Source organism: Ranitomeya imitator, chromosome 2 (assembly GCF_032444005.1).
Source record: "Ranitomeya imitator isolate aRanImi1 chromosome 2, aRanImi1.pri, whole genome shotgun sequence".
NCBI lineage: Eukaryota > Metazoa > Chordata > Amphibia > Anura > Dendrobatidae > Ranitomeya > Ranitomeya imitator.
This window is the reverse complement of record NC_091283.1, coordinates 600,909,491-600,921,738: the sequence shown is the minus strand read 5'-3', so window position 1 is coordinate 600,921,738 and position 12,248 is coordinate 600,909,491.

Below are 12,248 nucleotides of genomic sequence, written 5' to 3'. Positions count from 1 at the left end.
ACCATAGTAGAAATATGCCCATATAATGATGCTTGCACCACCATGCTTCACTGTCTGCAGGGTGTACTGTGGCTTGAATGCAGAGTTTGGGGGTCGTCTGCCGAACTGTATGCAGCCCTAGGACCCCCAAAAAGAACAATTTTACTTTCATCAGTCCACAAAATGATTCTCCTTAGGCCAGTTGATGTGTTCTTTGGCAAATTGTATGTGCTTCAGTACGTCTTTTTTTTTTTTAAAGTGTGACTTTGCGGTGACTTCTTGTTAAGAGATTAGCGTCACACAGGCGTCTTCTGTCACAGTACTCACAGGTAACTTCAGCCTGTCTTTTTTTTTAATCAAATATTTTTATTAAACAGTAAGAAAAATATAAGTAGATTACATTACTGTAAACAGTACATACATATGTTCTGCATTTTCAATAAACTTTTTAATCCCAAACCAGTTTCCCTCCCCTCCCCTCCCCCCCATCCCCGGAGACCCAAGAAGAACCACTCCGATCCTCCCAAACGTCTATCCTTAACCAAGAACAAGAAGGTGTTATGTCAATACTGCTCCCACGGGGGCAGAGTACCCAAAAAACTAGAAAACAATCTCCAGATCACGCCGACTTGAGCCAAGGGTTCCACAACTTGTTGAAAAGGTCCATCTTGTTTCTTTTAGAATAAATGCTCTTCTCCAATGCCACGATATAGTCCACTTGTGTCATGAAATCTCTTCTCGTTGGTGGCTCTACCCTTATCCAAAACTTAGCGATCAACTTTCGAGCAATAAACAGCAATCTTGCAATGACTGTTTTGTACGAGTTATCAGTTACAATCTCCTCTACGTAACCCAATATGCATACCAAAGGATCCCGTGGTATCGAACATTTGTATGTTAGTCCCACTTTATTTAGCACCACGATCCAAAACGAGGACAGCCTGGGGCACTGCCACATCATATGGAGGATACCCGCCTCGGACTGCGAGCACCTAGGGCATTCGGAGTTAGGTCTCAGACCAGCTTTATACAACATGTCCGGAGTTCTATAAGCCCTATGAATGACCAACAGCTGTGACAGCCTCCCAGGCTCACTCATCGAGATCCTGGGCACATATTCCAATATTGAGTCCCACTGATCGCCGTCAATCACCCCCAGGTCTGCCTCCCACTTTGCTCTAGCTCTGATAGGGTGCCCCTCTAAAAAGGAAAATAGAAGAAATTCATATATTCCTGAGATCACCCCCTTCGTGCCTTCCCCTATGAGGATAAAATCTAGCATTAGATCCACCTGGATCTCCATAGGCCCCTTCTTACATTGTGCCCGATATGCATGAGAGATGCGGTTGTATTGGTACAATTCAGAGCTTGGCAGCTGAAATTCCTCCTGTAGTGTTTCAAAATTCTTAATTCTACCTTGGTGCAAAACTTGGCTTATCCGAGAAATTCACGCTCCCTTCCAAACATGGAATCCCTCCATCTGTCTAAACTCCTGCAAGAGACAATTATTCCATATGGGCGAAAACCTAGTAAGTGCCCTCACACCCCTAATTCCTTTAACTTTGTCCCAAACCTTATGGATGAGCCTAGCAGTGCAAAATTTAGTCCCCTTCTCTCGGAAATGCCCACCCTCCAAACCCTCAACTAGTACCCTTGACCCAATCAGTTTCCTCAGACTGCAGGGTGTCCGCTCCCAACCCGATTCCACACCCCATCCCCTAAAATGCTGACATTGTGAAGCCAAAAAATATAACCATGGGTTGGGCAGTGCCACTCCCCCCTCCGTCTTTGGTCTTTGTAGGATTTCCTGTTTAAATCTAGGACTTTTCCCTCCCCAAATCAGCTCGCCAAATAGAGATTTAATCCTCCGAAATCTATTCTGCGATATCCATATAGGGGAGTTGTGCAGCACGTAGAGAAGTTGCGGCATCACAATCATCTTTATTAGATTTATTCTACCAATGACCGATAAGTGTAACTTTTTCCACGCCTGAACCTTAATACGTATCTTCCGCAATAGTGGCGCCAAATTTAGTTCCTCAAAACTCGTCAGAGGCAACGCAATCTGAATCCCCAAATATTTAAATTTATCCACCAACCTCAACTTTGCATGAGATTCCCTCATAGCACTATTCTCATAATCCCCATCCACTAACATCATATTGGACTTTTCCCAATTGATTCTCAGGCCAGAGTAGCTCCCAAATTCTTCAATAATGGCCTCCGCCCCTGTCAGGGACTCCCCCGAATCCTCCAAGAAGAGCAAAATATCATCTGCGTATAACGCTACCTTCTCTTCCGAATCTCCGTACATAAATCCCCTCACCTCCCGGGAACCTCTAATTTTTGCAGCAAGGGGTTCCACCGCCAGGGCAAAAAGCAGTGGGGACAAAGGACAGCCCTGTCTAGTCCCCCTAGACAAAGAGAAAGTCTCAGAGAGGACGCCATTCACCCGTACCTTTGCCACCGGGGAAGAATACAGCAGCCGCACCCATGAGATGAACCTAGGTCCAAACCCCAAACGTTCCAACACTGTCCACAGATAACTCCACTCCACACAGTCAAAGGCTTTGTGGGCATCCAAAGATGCCACAACCCGTTTGCCAGCATTATCTGAAGGGATTTGTAAATTTAAGAACAACCTTCTCAGGTTGATTGCCGTTGACTTGTTAGGCATGAAGCCTGACTGGTCAGGGTGCACCAATTTGTCTATCACCCTACTCAACCTATTTGCCAAGGCTTTTGCCAAAATCTTAATATCGGCAGTCAATAGTGAAATTGGTCTATAGGATTCTGGCATCAGTGGATCTTTATCAGCCTTAGGGATAACCACCACTATAGCCTCTCTCATCGACAAAGGCAACTCCCCTCTTTCCAGCGAGCTATTGTACACCCCCACCAGCCTGGCCAACAGAGTTTCTTTCAAGGTCTTATAAACCTCAGCTGGAATGCCGTCCGCTCCCGGGGCCTTACCCCCCGCAACACCTGCCAAGGCCACCCCCAATTCCTCCTCCCCAATCGGTTCCTCCAATAATTCACACTCCTCTCTACTCAACCGGGGCATATCAATTTCTTCCAAGTACCTCTCCATATCCTCGGATCCCTTCTCCACACTGGACGTATATAATTTTCCATAAAATTTCCTGAACACTTCCAGGATCTGCTCCCCCTGAGTAACCAACGTTCCCTCCTCCGTCTTAATAGAGTAAACATGTGAAGAGTCTCTTTGCGCGGATGCCACTACCGAGAGCAAGTGCCCCACTTTCTCCCCCTCCGAGTAGAAAGTTTCTCTCTGGAAGGCCCTCAACCTCTCCGCCTTTTTCAAAAATAACTGATCGACCTCCCGCTGAGCTGCCCTCATACGACTCTGAGATTCCCCGGTACGATGTTCCCCCAATGCCGCCTCTGCTGCTTTCAACTCCTCTAAAACGCCCTGATCCCGCTCTTTGGTCCTTGTCTTATGTCTTGAGATATCCCTAAACAAAATTCCCCTTAAATAAGCTTTCATGGTGTCCCACACTACATGGCATTCCGCGCTCCCTTCATTAATTTTGAAAAATTCCTCTATCTCTACTCCCACCTTTGCCATGTCCAAAATTTGTAGCCAGACTGGGTGAATTTTCCAACCCGCCCTCCTCAAACCAACCTGACCTGACAACTTTAGAGAGACCCGAACTGGGCTATGGTCTGATAAAATCCTGGGATTATATTCCACCCCGTTTAACAGTTCGTTCATCCTATCGTTACCCAAGGCAACATCAATTCTTGACATCGAGCCGTATGTAGTGGAGTAACAGGAATAGGAATATGTATTGGCATTGCGGACCCTCCATAAATCAATCCAACCAATTTCTCTGAGATAGTTACCAAAGGGAGTGTCATTACCGTCCCTGCGCTGTGATGCGTGGTTACTCTTGTCCCAGTGGTCATTTGCTATATTGTTTACATCACCCACCACCAGAAGGGGGATCCCATCCCACCCTCTTATAGCCTCCAATATGTCCTGGATCTTCCTTCCAGAGTATGGCGGAGGTATATACAATGATACTATGCACATTAAACAGTCAAAGATTTTACACACTAGCAAAACATATTGACCATCCGTATCAATTTTAACCTCAACTTCCTCAAATGGGGTATTAGTGTGAATTAAGACTGACACTCCCCTCGTGTAACTAGAGAACGTCAAATGATACGCCTTGCGCACCCACCGTTTCTGTAGTATATCAACTTTTTCCTCCACTAGGTGGGTTTCTTGCAGGCAGATCACCGAGGGCCTCTGTTTCAGAAGATACTGAAATATTGCCGCGCGCTTAGTGGCGTCCGCTAACCCCCTAACATTCCAGCTTATAATATTAACGTCCCCTCCCATTTTCTAGAGAAAAAACAATGAGTTAGAGCAGTCTCCTTCAGGTCTCCCCCGACACCCCCCCACCCCCTCCCATCCCCCTTTCCCAACTTCCCCATCTAAAACTCAATAGAATTCAACTAGTACAAACTTTCTTTCTCTGTATGAGAACTGAGAGCTCTTGATACAACCTTTGCGCCGCCGAGCACACTATTTCAAACTTTTGGGTGCATTCTGTAAGACAAGTTCAAAAATCACCATCAGGGGGTATAAACAAATGAGTGACGAAGTCTCAGCGTCAGTCTCATCGGCTCCGATCCACGCCAATTTTCTTAGTATTGGTATCTAGCCAGTGCATAGCCTCCTCCGGGTTCTGGAAAAAATGAACACGGTCCAGCGCCACCACCCTGAGCTTAGCCGGGTATAACATCGAATATTTTAGGTCCAGGTCTCGGAGCCGCCTCTTGACCTCGCCGAACCTCATTCTCAGTTTCTGCACCGATGCCGAGTAGTCCGGATAAATGGAGATCCGATTTCCGTCTATGCTCAGTCCGTCACTGATCCTGGCCTTCCTTAGTAGGGTTTCCCGGTCCCGATAGTCCAAAATTTTTGCCAGCAGAGCTCGAGGGGGGGATCCAGGCGGCAGGGGCCGGGTGGGGACTCTATGGGCCCTTTCCACGGAATAGTGGTTGGTAAGGTCTGCTCCTCCCACCGAGTTTTTGAGCCATGCCTCAATGTATTCCGTAGGATTATTCCCCTCCACCTTCTCCGGCACCCCAATTATTCTTAGATTGTTCCTACGGGAACGATTTTCCAGGTCATCGGTTTTAAATTCCAGTTCTGCAATGCGCTGAATGTATCTCTTTTCTCTTTTCAACAGTTCATTTGTCTGATCTTCCACACTGCCCACGCGCTCCTCCACCACCTCCACTCTTTTCTATACTTTACGCATAGCAGAATTAAGGGACTTCATTTCAACTGTTAAATCGTCTACCCTTAGGTTCAGCGCAGCCAGGGCAGATTTGCAGTGTATAACGACTGAGAAAATGTCCTGCAGTGTAGGTTCCCCCACGTTTGATTGCAGCGCACCCTCAGAGTCCTTAGCCTGCACTGGACTGGCGGTGGGTGACATGTTAGTTGTCTCTTGCATCTCCTGCCTCTTCCCTGGAGAAAGCCGCTCCTCCACCACACTGAGGGTGTCATCCCCTCCTCTCTCCTGTCTCTGCGGGACTTCCTCCTCATCTGGCCCCTCAGGGCCCAGCAGCAGGGCACCCCCCTCCTCTGTCCGAGCAAACCGCTCCAGCCGGGCGATTACAACTTCAGCCTGTCTTTTATCATCCTGGAGCTGATCATTGGCTGAGCCTTTGACATTCTGGCTATTCTTCCATCCATTCGAAAGGTAGTCGTCCGTTTTCTTCCACGTCTCTCTGGTTTTCTTTACATTAGCATTGGAGATCATTTTAGCTGAACAGCCTATCATTGTCTGCACTTCTTTATATGTTTTACCCTTTCCAATCAACTTTTGAATCAAAGTATGCTGTTCTTCTGAACAATGTCTCAAATGACCGATATTTCTGAGGCTTTCAAGGAGATTGTTTAGTTTCTAAAATTTTTATGGAGAGCGTAGTACCCTAGTTGGCCCACTAGATGGGGGTGGAGTGATAATCAGCTTGTAAATAGTTAAGTGGGAGGAGCTAACCTGGGAAACACCTGGAACTTGAATCAGTTGGGCGGGAGCGCTCAGACAGGACAGTTGGCTCCATAACGTTGAATATAAGAGCCCAGTCATACAGTGTTCTGGGCCAGGGCCTCATCATGGAGTAACACCAGGAGAAGTGCTGACAGTGCAGAATAAGTGGGTCTGCAGTTGCCAGAAGACTAAGCAGTATGGGCAGGTCACTCAGAATGTGGCGGCTTGTTACGTGCGTGGATGTACGCGAGACCAGAGCGAAACAACTTAAGAGGTTCCCCTACTGAAGCAGGACTGAGCAGAGATGATGCTGAGAGACGGGAGAACCCAGTCTGTCCCAGAAGCGTGCTTAGTAACAGAGAATGGGAGACAGGGACAGAGGAGAAATTGCCGCATGTCCACTCTGATGCTGATAATGTAAAGAATATGTATGCACTGTGTACCAGAAGCAGTAAAGTTAATAGTTCAAGCGTGAACTGAATTGTGACTGTTTATTCTTCGTCTGAGGAGTACATGCAGAAAGCCCTGAGAGGGAGCTGGAGAACTTGATAGGTAACGGAACGGAGACCTGTGGTTTGTATGTGATGGGAGGTCAGGGTGTGCATGAGACTTTTACCTCAGCCATGACTACCACCCTGTCCCTCACAGAGCCATGTACCGTAAAATCATGAGTGACAACATCCTTCCCTCTGCTAGGACATTAAAAATGGATCATGGCTGGGTCTTCCAGCAAGGCAATGACCCAAAACATACAGCCAAGGCAACAAAGGAGTGGCTCAAAAAGAAGCACATTAAGGTCATGGAGTGGCCTAGCCAGTCTCCAGACCTTAATCTCATAGAAAACTTATGGAGGGAGTTAAAGCCCTGAGTTGCTAAGCGACAGCCTCAAAATCTTACTGATTTAGAGATGATCTTTGAAGAGGAGTGGACCAAAAATCCTCCTGACATGTGAGCAAACTTCATCAAATACAAAAAATGTCTGACTGCTGTGGTTGCAAGCAAGGGTTTTGCCACCAAGTATTAAGTCTTGTTTGCCAGAGGGATCAAATACTTATTTCTCACTGCAAAATGCAAATAAATGGATACAAATGTGATTTTCGGGAATTTAGTTTTGATATTCTATTTCTCAATGTTAAAATTACCATACCCTAAAATTATAGACTGTTCCATGTCTTAGTCAGTGGGCAAACTTAAAAAAAAATACAGTGGGGAAATAAGTATTTGGTCCCTTGCTGATTTTGTAACTTTACATGTAAAGTTTGACAATCAATTTCACATGCTGTTGTGCAAATGGAATAGACAACAGATGGAAATTATTGGCAATTATCAAGACACACTCAATAAAGGAGTGGTTCTGCAGGTGGGGACCACAGACCACATCTCAGTACCAATGCTTTCTGGCTTATGTTTTGGTAACTTTTGAATGTTGGTTGTGCTTTCACACTCGTGGTAGCACAAGATGGACTCTACAACCCACACAAGTGGCTCAGGTAATGCAGCTCATCGAAGATGGCACATCAATGCGAGCTGTGGCAAGAAGGTTTGCTGTGGATGTCAGCGTAGTGTCCAGAAGCTGGAGGCACTACCAGGAGACAGGCCAGTACACCAGGAGACGTGGAGGGGGCCGTAAGAGGGCAACAACCCAGCAGCAGGACCGCTACCTCAGCCTTTGTGCAAGAAGGAGCAGGAGCACTGCCAGAGCCCTGCAAAAGGACCTCCAGCAGGCCACAAATGTGCATGTGTCTGCAGAAACGGTTAGAAACCGACTCCATGAGGATGGTTTGAGTGCCCGACGTCCACAGATGGAGGTTGTGCTCACAGCCCAACACCGTGCAGGATGCTTGGCATTTGCCACAGAACACCAGGATTGGCATATTCGCCACTGGCGCCCTGTGCTCTTCACAGATGAAAGCAGGCTCACACTGAGCACATGTGACAGACGTGACGGAGTCTGGAGACGCCATGAAGAGCAATCTGCTGCTTGCAACATCCTTCAGCATGACCAATTTGGCAGTGGGTCAGTAATGGTGTGGGGTGGCATTTCTTTGGAGGGGCGCACAGCCCTCCATGTTCTTGTCAGAGGTAGCCTGACTGCCATTAGGTACCGAGATGAGATCCTCAGACCCCTTGTGAGACCATATGCTGGTGCGGTTGGACCTGGGTTCCTCCTAATGCAGGACAATGCCAGACCTCATGTGGCTGGAGTGTGTCAGCAGTTCCTGCAAGATGAAGGCATTGAAGCTTCGGCCTGGCCCGCCCGTTCCCCAGACCTGAATCCGATTGAACACATCTGGGACATCATGTCTCGCACCATCCACCAATGTCACGTTGCACCACAGACCGTCCAGGAGTTGGCAGATGCTTTAGTCCAGGTCTGGGAGGAGATCCTCAGGAGACTATCCGCTGCCTCATCAGGAGCATGCCCAGGCATTGTAGGAAGGTCATACAGGTACATGGAGGCAACACACACTACTGAGCATCATTTCTTTGTCTTTAGGCATTTCCACTGAAGTTGGATCAGCCTGTAATTTGATTTTCCTCTTTGATTTTGAGCATCATTCCAAATGCAGACCTCCATGGGATATTCATTTTGATTTACATTGATCATTTTTGTTTTATTGTTATCAACACATTCCACTATGTAGTGAATAAAGATTTGCAACTGAAATATTTCATTCAGTGATATCTAGGATGCTGTATTTTAGTGTTCCCTTTATTTTTTTGAGCAGTATATATATATATATATATTTATTTATTAATACCCACAAATACAGATGTGCTCAAAGGTTTACATATCCCTGCAGAATTTTTGCTTTTTTAGCCTTTTTTCAGAGAATACGAATGATAACACCAAAACGTTTTCTCCACTCATGGTTAGTGGTTGGGTGAGGCCATTTATTGTGAAATGGTGCTCCTTCACTTTCGAGCCCTGCCGTGGGCCCAAACAATAGTTTTCCCCCAGATATGGGGTATCGGCGTACTCAGGAGAAATTGCACAACAAATTTGATTTTCGATGCACCATGGTGTGGGAAAACAATTAAGTTCACCTATAGCTCATGACTCTCCTTGGGTATCCTGGGGCCAGAGGCTCCTTTCCTGTCCCTAACACTAGGGATGCCGTAGCTATACCTGTTCCCCGAATTACTTCTAATGGTGAAGACTCCGAGGTCACATACCTTGCTGAGTTCCTGAATATGGCCTAAGTCTGTTCCTTCCCCCCACCCAGAGAACAGGGGAGTAGAAGTGTATGGCTATACACCAACCAGACTAATAAGGTAAGACAAACAGGGATAAAGGAAAATACAAATCATAAAAAAATGCACTCACACAAAGCAGAGGGAGACACTGGGGAGTGAAGGATGGTAAAAACCAAAGTAGCAGAGGATTTTCATGCAACCAAAACCTAGCAAGTCTTAGATATATCCACCATACGCCTTCTCAAACAACATGCCACCAACTCCTGAACCATGCAGCAATGAAGCTAACTATGGCAATGGCTACTTGCCAGAGTCCAGTTTATATAGGAGAGGGGAGTGGCCAACAGTGAACAGCTGAGAGCTTTAAAGAAGGAAAGCTTCCAGGAGCTGTCAACTGAACAGATTAACTGCTGCACTGCCAAATGAAACCAGCACCATTTAATACAAAGGTAAAGTGCTTCTAGTCAGTGCAGGAGTTGGAGAAATCAGCAGTTTTCTGGCTCCTCTCTGTCGCAACAGTCACCATACCCCCTGAAGAAGCGGTATATAGCAAAACGGACATTGGGGAATGGGACCAACGCCAGGACGGGACATCAACTGTCGGTAAACACCTTTAATCATACATTTGTGTTCACTTCATGATGTACAATGGTGCACTGTATTTGAGATTACATTTGCTTCACTTAAGACATGGGCACCTTTCATGTTGAAGAATATAGCTCTATGTACGGATTTACTAGACAATCCATTTATACCCTATATCACTTGCTGATTTAGAGCACTTCATTTGTGTTTGGAAATGCTGCATTTTGTCCTATCCTGACTTTGGCCCCCTTTGTTATTTACCTGGGATCACACCATGATCGACTTATCTGTATCCATTATGTTTTTACATGCTAATTAATTTTATGTGATATTGATGTTAATAAGAAAAAAATTTGTACTTGAATCTTAATGGCATAAAATGACTCTTTCTCTCTCCTTTTGATACTAGTTGAAGAAATCAGCGGTCTTCTGGCTCCTCTCTGTTGCGGCAATCCCATGACACTATCTTCACGCTTCTCTAGCTCTATAAAGCCAGAGCTGTCAATCAAGGAAAGGGCAGGGTAGCAATAGCAGATGGGAAAGTGTATTTAATTGTTTGACCCAGCCATGATGCACAGAGTGCTTGTACTTGAGAAAACCTGTCAATCACCTGAAGCGAGCCGAGAAAAGCTGTCTAGATCTTCAAGTTATACCTTCTATGACATGCCCGAGCGTTTTAGGCTATGTGCACACGTAGGAAAAGAGGTGCAGAATTTTCTGCACAAAATCCGCATCTCCTGGCAGAATCCGCAGCTGCGGATTTGCGGCGGTTTTTATGCCGTTTTTATGCGGAATTGATGCAGATTTTGTGCGGATTTTCTGCGGTTTTTGCCACTGCGGATTTTTAACATGGAGGGGTGCAGAAACGCTGCAGATCCACACAAAAGAAGTGACATGCACTTCTTTGAAATCCGCAGCAATTCCGCACTGATTTCTCCGCACCATATGCACAGCTATTTTTTTATCCCATTGATTTAAATTGTACTGTACATCACAGTGCGGATCTGCAGCGTTTCTGCACGGAAAAATCCGCTGCGGATCCGCAGCAAATCCACATCGTGTGCACATAGCCTTAGAGATAACCATACCTAGCTGTAGTCGTGAAGCCAGGCTCTAATTCACGCTTATTCATGCTGTCCATGCTTTATACAGTTTGAATAGCTAGTCTACACAGCAACTATCACACATCCAACACTCGGCATGCACTTATACTCGATAATGGTCTGTTTACACGGATGGACCAGCGGCACGATAAGGCACTTTGATAATCGAGCCATTTAACAGCCAGATCGCAGTAAACGATGTGTAGTAAGCAATCTGTAATAGATCACTTAGTGAACATAGGCTGCCATTGTCTGAGTCCTGTTTACACAAGACAATGTACAGCTGAAAACTATGAAATTTTGCTCTACAAAAAAGATCAATTCACCTGATGTACAAGAATTTTGCTTGCTTCGTTCAACAAGTGATCAGCAGCCTGTTTACACTGCAAGAATCGAAAAACGAGTGTTTTTAAAAAATATATATATATAATTTTATTTTTTAATGTAAATGTAGCTTTAAGGCCTCATTCAGACATCAGCAGTACGAAAAAAATGGCACGAGTTTCATCAGCGTTTGGCCGGTGTGTCAGTTTTTACCATCAGTGTTATCAGTTATTTTCACATATGAATAAAAATAAGTCTCTCCTATCCATTACAATGCTACTCACAGACAGCACACGGATTTGCGCACTGATGTATAGCTAGGTTCACATTAGCGTTATTGCGCAGCGTATTATCTTACGCATGATGCAAAAAAAAACTGCGTGTGCATGCGTTTTGGCATGCGTTTGCATTGTTTATGCGCATGGTGGGAGCCCATGTGCAGTCTGAAGTACGCATGCGTTATCGAATGCATGTCCTTGCGTACGAATGCGTTCCCATAGACAGTAATGTGTTTAAGCACTCATCTGCATGCGCATGATTGCACAAAAAATGCAACATGTTGTGTTCGCCGGACACAGCGTACCGACGCATGCAAACGCATGTCCCTGCGTACACCATGTTAAAGATATGTACGCATGCGGATCTATGCGGAACATACGCTGCACACACAAACGCTAATGTGAACCCGGCCTTACCCATGTGTGTTTTGCAATTTTCATGGACCACAGACTTGTGCTAGTACTTTTTATCCATAATGATGGAAAACACAAACAAAACATATGTATAATTTTTGAATGGAAACACGGTATTCTTAAAAACACGGGACATGTGAACAGCCGCACAGACTAAAGGGTATGTGTTTTATCTGTAAAAACACAGAAAGAACACGGATGTGAAAGCACAAACGAGGCCCAAGAGTGTGAGGGGACATAATGGCAATTGTAATATTTGATTGTATAGCTTTGTAATGTGATCCTCCACGTTACTGCAGCATTAGGACAATTACAGAATAGACATCGAT